At 34.4% G+C, this 11554-nt stretch overlaps 1 long non-coding RNA gene across 1 annotated transcript in view; it reads right to left on the minus strand.

Moving 5' to 3' along the window:
- Positions 1–9641, minus strand: part of LOC107184148 — a 29483-nt gene extending 19842 nt beyond the window's left edge. The window contains exon 1 of the long non-coding RNA XR_001514966.1: positions 9502–9641. This is a non-coding gene — a long non-coding RNA (uncharacterized LOC107184148). The remainder of the gene's footprint in view (positions 1–9501) is intronic.
- Positions 9642–11554: the final 1913 nt, after the last annotated feature.

Here is an 11554-nt window from a genome sequence, read left to right on the forward strand (position 1 = left end):
CAAATTTTACACCGGGCCTCTAGTAGTGTAATAAATGTATTTTTTATTAGGGAAATTTATTTTTGTTTCTATCTTTTGTATTGTCTAACAATATTCAGTGTTAACTAGTAATAACCAAAATCTATTTTAATGAAATTTTATAGAGCTAAGATTATTGATAATCTTCTTCCTAGTTGTTTTTAAATCATGGTGTCCATTGGTTAACATTCACTTAAGTGCCCATTTTATAGGTAATATTGTTCTTCACATTGATGGTTTTGTAGTTTGTATTATACTATCCATGGACATTTTACAATGGGAAAGGAAATAAAAACTGATATTATACCATTCATGATGGTGTTAAATTTTCCATTGTGATAAAAAATAAAATATTTAGTTGAGAGAGTTACGTCCTCCTATGGTATGTGCCAACTGTGGTGTTTAAGAGGATTTTGATAACCTATTTATGACTGAATTAAGGCAAAATGGTTTTTGTACATTTTTTCCCTTTTCCCTTCTCTTGTTCTATATGCTTATTAACATAATTATTGAGCAGATATTCTCTTTGAGTATTTATATTTGAAACTAGAGGTCTGGTGCACAAAATTCATGCATGGGTAGGGCCCATAGGCCTGGCCTGCGATCAGGGCCAATCGGGGTCTTCTGGCTGCCAGCTGGGGCCTTCCTTCTAGCTGCTGGCCGGGGCCTTCCTTCGTTCTGCATCACCGCTGTTGGTCAGTGCACGTCATAGCAAGTGATTCTTACTCCTGAGGGGACACTTTGCATATTAGGCTTTTATATATATAGATGGGGGTTTAATATTAGCAGATACCCCCTTTTCCTTACAAAGGTAAAGTTTACTCTTTAGTTAAACTAATAATTTGTCATTAAAGTCAATAGGGGCTGCCTTATACTATTTGTAGGTAGCAGCTTCCCAGCACACATCCTAGAGTTTGCTAATCTGCTGGTCAATAATACACCTTAGAGCAGTGATGGCGAACCTTTTAAGCTCGGCATGTCAGCATTTTGAAAAACCCTAACTTAACTCTGGTGCCGTGTCACATATAGAAATTTTTTGATATTTGCAACCCTAGTAAAACAAAGACTTATATTTTTGATATTTATTTTTATATATTTAAATGCCATTTAAGAAAGAAAAATCAACCAAAAAATGAGTTCGCGTGTCACCTCTGACACTCGTGTCATAGGTTTGCCTTCACTGCCTTAGAGCTATTGGTCAGAATTGGTAAGGCTTGTATGGATAGAACTATTCTTCCTCAAAAGGATATTTTACTATTTACTTAATATTTATTCTAAATGTCACACTGTTTTTGCACAAATGTCTGAAGACCATTGAAAAGTACTATTGACTCCCTTTTCTCCCAGCATAGTTACTGTGGCAACCACATCATGCAGTGAAGTTTGCCTAAAAACCTTTTCTTTCAGAAATCACTTTTTAAATGAAAAAATCCAGCGTGACCCACATTCAATCTAGTAGCCACCTAAATGTTATTCTTATTAATTTCCACAAAATACCACGTGGGGGCGCGCACGTACAGTGCGATTGAAACTTTGTGGCCCATGCGCAGAAGTCGGTATTTTGTGGAAGAGCCACACTCCAGGAGCCAAAGAGCCACATGTGGCTCACGAGCCACAGTTTGCCGGCCACTGTACTAGAGTTTTGTCAGTTTACGGTACTCTTCTGAGAGGTTCACATTTACCCTTATGGTTTAGCTAGCATCAGTGCTTCCTGGTAAGCCTTATCCTTTTTTTTTTTTTTTTTTAATTCATGCTGAATATTATATGAAACTTTCCACTGCCCTCAAGTGATCCTAGCCCTATTTTTCTTACTACTTTTTTATTTTATATGCTATAGTTTTTCTTTCTTTAGTTTATCTTTATCCAAAGAATAAAATATTTCTTCTAGAAAATGAACATCTGTATTCTTTTGTTTTGTTTGTTAATTCTCACTCGAGTCTATTTTCCCCCATTGATTTTTAGAGTGGAAGGGATGGGGAGAGACAGAGAGAGAGAAACATCATTGTGAGAGAGACACATCGATTGGTTGCTTCCCGCACTCGCCCCAATTGGAAATCCAGCCTGCAATTGAAGTACATCTGTATTCTTAATCTGATCCTTCTTCCCTTCACTGGAATTTTGCTATTTCCAGTATTCCCCCTCCTTATGCTCTGTGCTGGGTTGTTTGTCTTATCACACTTAATCTTGAAAAATGCCTTACTTCTACTTGACAGTCCTTCTCATTATCACTAACCTTATTTGATTTATAGTCCATGCTAAGTGTCCAATTTCTTAACTCTTATTCAACCACCTTCTGTAGTTTGCCTATTGTTTCTACTAGAGTTCTGCTTTCTCAAGTGAAAGTAAACCACTTTTCTTACAAAATAGCTAAATAGGCATTGGGTAAGCTGTTAAAATGCTCTATATCATTCCCAAGATAATATTAAGTTCCAGTTACTAAATCTGTGTCTTTTCATTTCTCATCCTACCCTACGTTTTTCAGCACTTGGTATTTTTTTCTTAGCAGCCACTTCTCCCTTGTCTTTTGTGATAGTTTACTTAAATGGCTTTCTGTCATCTCTCTGACTACATATTGGTTTTCTTTGTTATTGCTCTTCCTTTATACACCCCTTAAGTACACACTGGGTTGAAGTTTTGCTCTTTGCTCCTCCTAATCATATCATACATTTCTAGAATATGGTCTATTTTCATTATGTGAATTAAGACAAATTTGTGATGCCTTATAAATGCCATGTTTTCCTTATTATCTATTTCCCCTCAATTATTACATTCTCAGAACCCAAAATTATTATTTTTCATCCTGAAAAATTTGCTTTGTACAATGCTTGATATGTTGTTGGGACTCATACATGCTTGTTGAGTCAGTGAATGAACTCATTATCTGAGTCTCCCAGTCCGTTCGGTTTGTTCTGTTTAGGTAATGATTTTAACCATTCTCCTATTCTCATGTCACAGCCCTGTAACATCTGTGGCAAACTCTTGTCTACACTTGCTAACATTACTTATCATATTTTGGTCCTAAGCTTAAATAATGAGGGAGATGATATTCTTATTTGCAGATGGTAGAAATAAGGGTCACAGAGATTATAATTTGCTTATGGGTTCATAGATAGTGGTGGAGTCGAAAGTTAAAATGAGGTTTCTGATTACACGTTTCCTGGTTTTCACAGAAAACACTCTTTCTAATGATAAAAGTAGTACACAGGCAAGAGAGAGTGCTCTCCAGTATTGTGTGGGTTCAGGGAGAGAAAACTGGAAGGTGGTTGTACTCTAAATTCTTGTGATGAGATGAAGGCCTTAATTTGGTGGGAGGAATGGAAATCAAGACTGTGAATTTTTAATCCACATTAATAGAATTTTGAGATTCTTAAATCCAACAATGATGCAATGATGCCAGTAAAGTAGTTGAATGAACCATCCTTCCGATAACAATGATAAAAATCTGGATAAAATATTGAAAGAAAAACTCCAACTATTTAGAAGCAGTGGAAAATGGTCAAAAGGAAGCAGAAGTCAGATGAGGTTATCCTTTAAAACCTGCAGCTGTAATGTGTAAGAATTGTATGTTTTTGGCTTTCTTGTCTTAGGGTGCATACTAGCCGTTTGTAGTTGCAGTGGCATAAGACAGAAGTTAGGGCTAGCCAAGCATTGGAAATTTACTGAGGGAAACTCTGGAAGCAAGAGAACCATTGAAAAGGTAAACAAAAACATGGAATTATTTGTCAGTTCACTGTTACTATAAGCAATTTTAAAAGAAGTAACATTTCATTTGGAAAGAGTTCTATTGAGGGAAAATGGTTGAATATCACTATCTTACACTATTAATAGAATAAACTAAAAATTTTCTGTTTTTTTAGTTTTGTTACTTGTCATGGGTGACTGGCTACTTTTTTTTAACTCAGTAAGTATAGTACATCTTTATTTATACAGTAACATGTATTTACACATAGTACATCTATGCTTGTACTATTCCAGACCTTGCTTTTGAGGAATTTTGACTTGTCTGGATTCATTTGTTATTAAAATTAGTAATTCTAGCTCCAATATGGTTAAAAACCTTATGTTAAAATATAAACTCTATAGAATATATACTGGATAGTAAAAAAGAATTGAAAATGTTTTTTGATACAATGTTTAATGATATATCATATACTTTGGCTTAGAGCCCAGATGTGTTGATTTCCTAATAGTGTCCCTGTGGTATGCTGTATCATGCACATCTGGATCATTCTTTTTAGTTGACTTAAGTTGATATATATCTTTTAATTTGAGAGTTAAGAATTTCAAAAAGTTTGTGGAAAATTTATTAGAAACTCTTAAAAGTGAAAATAAATGTACCTTATCACTCGTATTGTTTATTTTTGACTACTCTGTCAATCTGCTTAGAAAATTTGTCTTAAACATCAAATTACAAAAGTTTCCTGAACTTTCTCTTTTTTGGGGGGGAGGATAGATGTGGTGGAGAAATCCTTTGGAAATTGAATACTACCACCCTTTACCTTCTAACCAGAAATCTTCCCTAAATTACACAGTTAGTATCTATGTTCCTATATCAATTACCTGACAACTGGGTGCTTACAATTCAATTCAATTCAATTAACACACTAACTACCCATAGTTAGTGTAATACCCTACTAGTTCAAGGGCAAGATTCCTAGCCTTTACTTTGGACACCTGCCACAGGTGGTATCTCCCAGCAGCTCTACTTTCTGTCTGACCTGGCTACAAATTTAGAGATTTCTACATGTACCCTTCGTGTTGGATTATTTGCTAGAGTGATTCACAGAACTCACTGAAATCTCTATACTTACAGTTACACTTTTATTATAAAGGATACAACTTAGGCACAGCCAAATGAAAGAGAGGACAAGGGTGGGGATGGGGCCACACAGATTCCATCCCCTCTCCTCTTGGTATCCCTGCATACCACTCTGCCATCATCAGTGCAGAAGAAAGAGACAGGGGACTGAAGTAGAGTTTAGAGTGATGCACTTTTGAAATTGAGGAAAGGAATTCAGGCAGCTTTCTAAAAGTTGGAAAAGACAATGAAACAGATTTTCTTCTAGAGCCTCTAAAAAGAACACTGGCCTACCAACACCTTGATTTTAACCCAGTGAAACTGATTTTGAACTTTTACTTCAAGAACTATAAGATAATAAATTCATGTTGTACACCACCAAGTTTGCAGTATTATAACAGCTGCTACAGGAAGAAAATACAGATTTTGGTTCCTGCAAGTGGGGGTGCTGCTGCAACAAACACCAAAAAACATAGGGATGGCTTTGAAATTAGGTAACAGGTAGAATTTTGAGGAGCATGAAAGCAAAATTCTAGGTTGCCCTGAATGTACTGTTGGTTGAAACACAGATGTTAAACACTACTGGTGAGGCCTCTAAAGGAAGTGAGGAGTGCAACAGAGAAAAAGTATCATTTTAGAGAATACTTAAATCATTATACATAGAATTGGTAGAAATGGATGTTAAAGATGCTAGAGACTCAGAAGAATGTAACGATCATGGTGAAGAAAGCGTGTAGATTCTTAGAGAAATACCAAAATTACCATAAGCAGAATTTTGGTGAAAATAGGAAGATTAATGGTGCTACTGGTAGGAACTCCAAAGGAAATGAACATGTTATAGGAAACTGGAGTAAAGGGGATCCTTGTTAGTTAGCAACAGAAAGCTTACTTGAGTTCTGTCCTTTAGTTACCTGGTAACTGTGTTCCATCTGGCCTTGGTGTAGTAGTCATTTGTGTACTATAAATTTCCTCTTCTATTACGTTCTCGCATAAAGTACTTAGTTTTCATTAAAGTGACAGGTGTGCATTTTTATATAAATTAAATTTCTGTTTAAAAAATATCTGTATTCTCCAAACAAATATCTTAGTAGACTATGTATACTTGTCCTTGAGATGTCATTACTCAAGTCTTTTTGCAGTTTCCTTTTGAAAAAAAATGTATATTTAAAGGTAATTTGCTATACATTTTCCTGACTTTTTTAAAACAAACTATTTTAAAAAAACATTTTGAATAAAAATGGTTATTTAAAAAGTACATTGGTTTTATTCAGGTATCTTTATTTATTATTGAAGAAATCATTTAGAAAATGGGAATGCATTGTTTGTTAGAATACAGTTGACCCTTGAACAGCATGGGTTTGAACTGTGTGGGTCCACTAACACTGATTTTTTTTTCTCTCTCAATAAATACCTGCACTGTTTTTGATTTGTGGCTGTGGATGTGGAGGGCTGACTGTTTGTGTTGATCTATGCCACTTGAGCATCCTTGGATTTCGGTATCCACTTGGGGTCCTGGACCCAATCCATTGTGGATACTGAAGGACAACTTAAGATTTTTGGAGTCAGAAGTTATATGCAGATTTTCAGATAAACAAGGGTTGGGACCTCTAACCCCTGTGTTGTTCAAGGGTCAACTGTAATTTTAAATGATAGCTTTTGTTAATGGTTATAATTTATTAGTGTGATACAATTTAGAAATGTCTGTGTATTCAGTCTTCACTTTATTCTTCCAATTCTTCTGTATTGTAGATTTTTTGTTTGTTTTTTACAAGGAAAATTATATAAAACATTACTATATTTTTAACCACTGCAAAGTTGAAAATCAGTGTTTAAATATTAAACAAAATTTTGTGCTATTTAAGTATGGAATTCTAAAATATTAGAGTTCCCTCTTCTGTCTTTTCAGAGCTATTGCACCATGTTAAGTTTTTCAAATTAATTTCAACAAATGTTCAGCAATTGCCAATAGACTTAAATTGCTATTTGATTCCCTGGAGTTAGAGGGACCTTTATGTAGGCCACCTATATCTCTAGTATTTCTTTTGAGGTTGGAATTTGGTTCTAGTCATAAAAAGTAATTTGTAGGAAATATGAGAGATTGGGGTACAAAGTGAGTAGCAATGAAGAAACATGCAGTTTCAGAATATAGAACAGCTAAGGATTCAGAATCCTTATGGTATAAAAAAGAGGAGCATGGGGAGTTGCTCTCAAGTAAGAAAAGAAATGTAATAATCATATACAAAGAGTGTTCTTGTTTGGATTCTGTTTAGATCAAATTACCTAGAAAAGACATTTTTGACACAATCTTGGAAATTCAAATGTTGATTGGTATTAGTAAATACCAGGGAAACTGTTATTTAAATATAATAGTTTCAATTGGGTAAGTTTCTATTTGATACATTTTAGTTTTGGAAACTATTGAAGTTGGCTTGTGCTTACTTATATATTAAAGTTGGCTTGGGCATTGAGGGAGGATGTCCTGACCTGCAGAGTTGTGTTTGTATATTATACATCTTTTAGACTACCATGTAATAGAATGGTTATCATATTTCTTAGAGAAGTAGACATTAACTAAATAGAAATAGATTATTAAAATATTTTAAACTTTTTGATATTTAGTATAATGTGCAGTTAAGGAGGAAAGTATAACTTTAAAATGCAGTTTATTTAAAAATAATCATGATTCTTAATTGTCATTAATGAGTAAATATTAATGTCTCTTTTTAAACATATCTATAGGAAGATAATTAAAAACAAATATTAACTGTTTTTCCTAAACACTATTATGTGTTTTTGTGTTCTGATGGTTTTTAAAGCTTTATCTTTGTTGGCTTGCCTTTTGCCTCCATCTGTATGCAACCTAAGAATCAATAGTACATTAAATTAGCTGACATGGAGGAAAAATAATAAATGAAGATAGCCCTTATTGCTTACCTTCTCTTTTAGTTATAACTAATATAAGATCCGGAGGGTATTTGTTAGTGGAGGAATGAGGGGGATGAACCATTGCATGTCAAATTACTTCACAAGTAATCTATACTTTGGATCTTTTTTTTCATGGTTTTGTTTAAAAACAACATTGATTTTGAGTAGTTAGAAGAATAACTTACTTTCATTAATAGCATTTGGGGGGATTTTTATTGATGCTTGCCTATAATATTAGACACAATAATTTAGTTTCAGGCTTTCGTTAATTATAAAGCTAATAAAAATCTCAAATTATTATATTTGTTGATAATAGAAATTGTATGAGGTTTTAATGCATGGTACATTGTCCTTATGTTAAAATGCTGTATTAATTTTTTCATTACCTCTTGACTTCCCAGTCTCACACATCTGCTAGGAGCAGTGCATCAGCAGCAATAAGACCTCTTCCCCCAAAGTGTCTGGCATGCTTGTGAAAATGTGACAGAGCAGAGCCATAGCTAGACTGTATAAGTTCTTTTGTTAACTCATAGTAGAAACTTAAATTGATAGTACTTCACATTTTCCACGTAATGTGCTCTTTCAATGAATAGCTGTAGCAAGCAGCACACAGGAAAAGCAGAGTTCTTAGCAATAGCAACTCAATTGCATCTGCAGATGAGGATTTAAAATTCTATGCAGCAGACAGTACCTCCAGCAGGCGAGTAAAAGGTTACTGCATTATTTTGCTTGTTTCCATAGCCTGTATCTACAAAAGGTGTTTGTTATTTTTTAATTCAATGTGAAATGCATGCCTGTTTTTAGATATTCTGGAAATTGATTTATGTATAACATGAATATCAAGAGGGCAGTGCAAGGTGAAGGAAGGGGCAATATTGGCTCTTTTTAGCTTTAAACCAAGGAAGAAATTGAGCATGAGGCACACACAAATAAAGAACCTTTCAATGCCACAGGAAACAGGAAGTTTTAAAAATACATTTTAATTCAAGGTGTTTCTTATTGCATTTAGTTTTTAGACTATCTTCCTCAAAAACAGTGCTGTTAAAAAAGATTGATAATCAGTGGTTTATGAATGTTTATTAAGCTATTTGAAATACAATTATTTGTGAAGACTGTAAAGTATTTATATTAATGTTATCTTCTCTTGCCCTGGACATAATAGTATGGATTATAACTACATGCTATACATAAATATCTTTATAGGCAAAAGAGGATGCTTACATATAAAAGATATTAGAGTATAGCTAACATATTTAGTACTATTGCTTATGTTTTTAGGGTGGTTTGAGTTTTTTGAATATTTTTAATGAGATGCAAATAACCAAGTGGGAGAAGATTTAACATGAAAACAAGGTTTTTGACAACTTTCTACTCATTGTCAATACATATTATAGATACATATTCTTTTCTTCTCATTAAAACTCTTCTAACAATTATGATAACCAGGGCCTCCTTGGATTATCTTGCTTATTTAGTCCATAATTATCTACACCACTGTTTTTGCTATAGAATTTTATTGCTCCATATTCCTCAAGTTTAAGTATAATATTCAGAGGGAATATTTTACTTTGCACATCAGCCATCATCCTCCCCCCCGCCCCCCCCAGCAATACTCACAGATCTTTTAAATAGCTACTGCCTAAATCTTGTTAAAAAATACGTATGCCTATGTTTCTGCATTTTAGATTGAATAGTAAGATTGAAAATGATCTTGTTAATTAATATATAATATACAAATAAAATCAGTTGATTATTCTTACTGTAAGGGTTTGGCAGGCTTCTTGAATCGGAGAGTCATAAAAGGTCAGCAGTTCTGATTGGTAAGTTAAAGAATCCGTCCAGTAATTTGCTCCCTGTTGTTTCTCAAAGCAATGCAGCAGCAGTTCTTTTCCAGATATTGAGCGGTTCTTGAACAGTGTGTATGGGGACAGGGAGGGGTGGGGCTCATTTCTGTTGGTTGTTGAAATAGTGTGCATTTACAGAGGGAACAGGTTGGATAGGCTGAGCTGAAGGAGTAGGCAAACAGATCTAAACTGATGGAGGACAGAGAGAGTGGTTAGTATAATTTTGGGGTGTAATAGCTTCAGTTTGCTCCTTTGTTAAGTACTGGGGTTTTAATATAAAACAGTTGGAAATATTAAAGCACCTCTTACCTTCTTTCTAAAGAGTAGCCGGGAGACTTCTGTTCTTAATATCGAGTTTTTCTTGGCAATGAGTTTGTGGCTGGTTTCTTCTGTAGGGAAGCTGCTGTTTTATTCTTTTTTAACAGTGTTTCTTTCAGCCAGAGAGCTGCAGAATGAGGCATTTAGCCAATTTTGAGTATATATGGGACATTACCAATTCTGATTTTTTAAGTTAAATTCTCATCTAATGAGCAAGTCAATGTGTGGCTGTGGCTGCAGCATTATTTCTTCTTTAATGAAGAGGTTGAGCCGTTCGACCTGCTGCTCCGATCTGTTCTCTTGTAGCCATACATCAGACCAGTTGCAGAGATTGTCCAGCGCATGTCCCAGGCAACCAAAGGTAACTACATAGATTTATTTCAAATAAGAATATACAATTAAAATAGACGCATTATAACTAGGACCAAATGATTAAATATAAAATACCAATTAAAAATGTTCTTGGCAGTTTTCTTGACCTTGCAGTAGCTATCCAATATCATTTTGTCATCATCAGATTGTGTAGCAATGGAAATGCACTGCAGTAATTGATTTTGTAATAGGATCAGGTGATTTACTAGCTGCACTGACAACCACTTGCTTGCTTGCTCTGAGCTGTGGAGCACTCTAATGGATGTTGTGATTGCAGCCTGGAGTTGATGTGAGACTGCTGGCCATTTAAAGCAGCAGCACTTATTTTTAATATTAGAATACTAAGTTTCTCTTTTTTGTCTTTGCTTTAAGTTTTGGGTAGCCTCAGTAATTTCAGTTAGTTTGAGTGAGCTCCCATATTATTTCATTCATCAATTCATAAAAAGTCCATTGGTACTACTACTAGCTTGAATATAATGAGATATAATCTCTCTGCTCCCTACTCTCAGCTTAGCATCAACATATAGTATCAGCATACTCTGATATTGATCACAGACATATCTTGAAAATATAAGAATTTATTTAACTATTCTTTGTTATCTAAATTAAACAGAATATTCTTAACATTTGCAAATTTTGTAAGTTTAAAACTCCAGCTGTAATTATAATAATGGAATTATGGTAAGTTCTTGTACTATGGTGTTGTACAAGAGTTGTTTTGTATCCTTTTTTGGTCTTTTGCTCTCATTGGTTTCATAGATGCAAAGATTTAGGAAATCTGAGTTGGACCAATTTTAAGGATTATTGATGAAAACATAGTAGCTATTTTAAAGTGATATTTAAGGATATAGCAAATCAAAACCTTATTATCCAAGATTATGATTTTCCAGTGATTATATTTTAATAACCTTTGTTTTCATTTTTATTCTATGCCTTTTTAAAAACAATTGATTACGCCGAAACCGGTTTGGCTCAGTGGATAGAGCGTCGGCCTGTGGACTGAAGGGTCCCGGGTTCGAATCCGGTCAAGGGCATGTACCTGGGTTGCGCGCACTTCCCCAGTGGGGGATATGCAGGAGGCAGCTGATCGATGTTTCTCTCTCATAGATGTTTCTAACTCTCTATCTCTATCTCTCTCCTTTCCTCTCTGTAAAAAATCAATAAAATATATTTAAAAACAAAACAAAACAAAAAAAAAACAAAACAATTGATTACAAAGGAAGTATAGGTCTAAAGTAGAAGAGAGCTAGTGTTGCAGAAACAAAAGTGAGACTCAGAT

Source organism: Myotis davidii, unplaced genomic scaffold (assembly GCF_000327345.1).
Source record: "Myotis davidii unplaced genomic scaffold, ASM32734v1 scaffold323, whole genome shotgun sequence".
NCBI lineage: Eukaryota > Metazoa > Chordata > Mammalia > Chiroptera > Vespertilionidae > Myotis > Myotis davidii.